The 3,366-nt window shown below is 41.8% G+C and overlaps 1 non-coding gene across 1 annotated transcript; it reads left to right on the forward strand.

The window, feature by feature from the left end:
* The first annotated feature begins 756 nt into the window (after positions 1-756).
* Trnad-auc (transfer RNA aspartic acid (anticodon AUC)) lies at positions 757-829 on the forward strand. The gene has a single exon. It is a non-coding gene; the product is annotated as a tRNA-Asp (tRNA).
* Positions 830-3,366: the final 2,537 nt, after the last annotated feature.

Consider the following 3,366-nt stretch of genomic DNA (forward strand, 5'->3'; position numbering starts at 1 on the left):
CGTGACGAACTTATGCTTCGAAATGGCTTCTATATAGGGTGTGGGGATTACGAAGTCTTCATTTGAGGATTATGGTGATGTGATCGTGCGACCTAGAAATTGTCTGGGTAGTACAACGTAATTTTTATCAAGAAATTTATTTATTTATGTGAGCCTTTATTTATGTGTGCCACTGCTGGGCCCTCCCCCTTCCTTCCTATCTTTCCACGTATCCCGGTCGTTCTCTTTTTCTTCTTCTCAGCATATTTACATCCACTGCTGAGCATAAGGCTCTTTCATGGATTTCGATGTTTTAATAACGTCATTAAACATATTAATAACGGGTCACCTACGCATTTTAAGTCGAAAAACGCTCGACATGTTTTTCGATAAAATACGTGAGTGACCCGTTATTAATATGATTTCGATGTTGTTCTGAATGCAGCGGTTCTATACCAGGTCGGTATCCTGCCGTCTTTCTAATGTTGTCCGTACATCTGACTCGTGGTTTTCCGTCCCTTCGGTTTCCCACTTCAGTTGAGCAATTCTTTTGGCGATGTCGGTAACATTCGTGCGTTGACGAATGTCTCGCAGGGAGATACTCGGGAGTATCGCGCGCTCCATAGCTCTCTGAAGAAGTTTACTTAATTAATTTTTAACAAGCAGAAATGTCTGCGATCGATGCTATTAAGCTTAGAATAAATTTAAGTGGAAAAATTACTGCCTTGGGTGAGACTTAGACCCATATAGTGGGAAGATTTGCTGACTATGGATGAGGTCTTGGTGGCTCAGTTGGCAGAGCGCTGGAGTATCGATCCAGAGGCCGTGAGTTCAAATCTCACCCAAGGCAGTAATTTTTCCACTTAAATTTATTCTAAGTTTACTTAAGTTTATTAAATTCGAGATCTCCTACAGTAATATACAGTCATGACTGCAGCTACTGCACATTACTGCCAACTGCATTGTTGCCGCAAATGTTATATTCAATATCGCCGCACGGAATTTTGACATTTGCGGCAGCATTGAAGTCGACGCCAATTTTGCGCCACAATACTGGAGCAGTAATGCAAGGTGCAGTCTGAACCCGAATTAAGGGTCTCCATACATATGAAGGGTACACGGAAAGAACATGTCTAGTCACTTTTTTCGGAAAATGAGATTTTCATCTTAAAATTTAGCTCTTAATGAACTATTAGTTATATCTTTTGCTACCACTATATAATATATTTTTAGCTAAAAAAGACCTGGTCACGGAATTACCATATAATTTACATGGTTCCAAATTTTAAAACCGCGATTACTCAAAATGGTACTAAAATGTTCTTTTCGTGTACCCTTCATATGTCGACGCGGAATCGGCAAAGATTAATATATAGAACCGATAGAAAAAACCTTTATATCTGCGTAATAAGAGCGAAAAAGTCATCTATTCGGCTCGGCTCGCATCGGCCTACGCCTGCAGACTTGGTTACTTTTTCTTTAGTATATCATAATTATCTCAGTTTTTAATTGATATGGTATGACTATACTTAAAACACTACAATATTATTGAAAATGGAGAGACTTTAGACGGAGGCAGAATCGGGGTATTAGGGTAGTATAATGAATAGTCGAGTGTAGGTCTAACAATGAACCTCTTTATTAGGATGTTTGTCTGTTTTATACATGCGAAGTTATCGCTGATCCAAGCAATGTGCGTCTATGTTGTGGTAAACCAGAGTGCTACCGTTAAACACTGAAAGTGGCTAATTGCTATATTACAATACGACTACTTAAAATCTTCTTCTTCTTCCTGCCCTTATCCCACGTTATGTGGGGTAGGCCCAACATGTTTTTCTCTTCCATTCTCCTCTCATCTTTCGTCACCTCAGCACCCACTCCAACACGACTACTTAAAATAATATTTAATAATAAAATAGTTTTATTTGCTCCCTTTTATACGGCCAATGATTATTCGAGAAAAGCCTTGGAATAGCTATGAACGCGTTTCCCCAATTAGTGCACGCCTCCAATGCACCGGCGTGGCGTGAGATTAGTCATAAATGCAAGGGCTATAAACTGCAGCGAGGCTAAATTTGTACGCTAGTTAAGCAGACGAAAAGCAGCTGCAGTAAATAAAGTGCAAACATTACTAGTGCAGTACTAGTCTAACTAGCCCTAATTTTTTCAACAATGCAGCTTATGCAGTGTACTACTTAGGCGAAGAACGCGAACGAGAAGCGAAGCGATGCGGCGCGGGGTGAATTATTTATTTCGTACCTATTAAACTATTTTAAAACGGGTCACTCACGTAGCTCGACATGTTTCGGTCCAATTTACGAGGGCCGTCTTCACGGAGCAACTGCACGTCTTCAGTGGTCGAGGGCGCGCCGTCTGACTGGAGTCGAGCTTTGGCCCGCAGTACACGGCGCGCCTTCGACCAGTGAAGACGTGTCGTTGCTCCGTGAAAACGGTCCTCGTAAATTGGACCTAAACATGTCGAGCTACTCGACTTATTTTTAATATGTTTGAGTCTCACGGGAGTTTTATAGTCTTTCATACCTATAGAAGTGTCCTACGTGGGCGATCTCGTTGCGAACGCGAACGCCGTAGGCACGCCGCGCCGCGCTTCGCTTCGCGTTCGCGAGTTGTTCGCTTACGTAAGACGCTGCGTTAGCAAAAAAAGCAGTAGCAACAAGTGGTGGTGGCCTAGTGAATCTGACGTCCGACTATCAATCCGGAGGTTCGCGGGTTCAAATCCTGGCTCGTACCAACGTGTTTTTCGGAACTTATGTAATATTATTTGATATTCACCACTAGTTTTTCTGCAAAGAAATTCAAAGGTGTATTTGAAGTCCCCAACTCGCATTGGGCCAGCGTGGGCACTACAGCCAAAGCCCTCTTGCTCATGAGAGTTCCCTGTGCCCAGGAGTCGTAGCACGGTACGCTTATCACCATGCCTGTCACGTTCTAACAAGTATGTGAGTGCGAAAGTGACGGACTTAGTGATAGGGGAAACCATGCTGCGCGGGCAGCATTAGGACGTAATTAGGCTGCATTTATAATTAAATAATAATAATGAAGTAACAAGTCGTTTATGTTCGTATTATGGCTAATATATTACAAAATTTTTACCTAGTTCCTAGCGAGCTCTCAAATTTGTTGTTGCGGCAATAAGAACCCTAAATCGTTCATCGTACGCTTAGCGTATTTAAATGGCATGTAACTTTATTCAATAGAATAGAATAGAATAGAAATAATTTATTCGTTAGCACACACAAATAGAAAGTTATACAGAACAGAGAAACATATAAAAGAAAAAGTGCCACGAAATGGTCTCACCTCAGCATGTTGCTGGCGAATTCCAGCGCTGATCTTCCGGTGAGACCATCCGATGAAACAATCACG

This window comes from Cydia strobilella, chromosome 13, assembly GCF_947568885.1.
Source record: "Cydia strobilella chromosome 13, ilCydStro3.1, whole genome shotgun sequence".
NCBI classification, from domain to species: domain Eukaryota; kingdom Metazoa; phylum Arthropoda; class Insecta; order Lepidoptera; family Tortricidae; genus Cydia; species Cydia strobilella.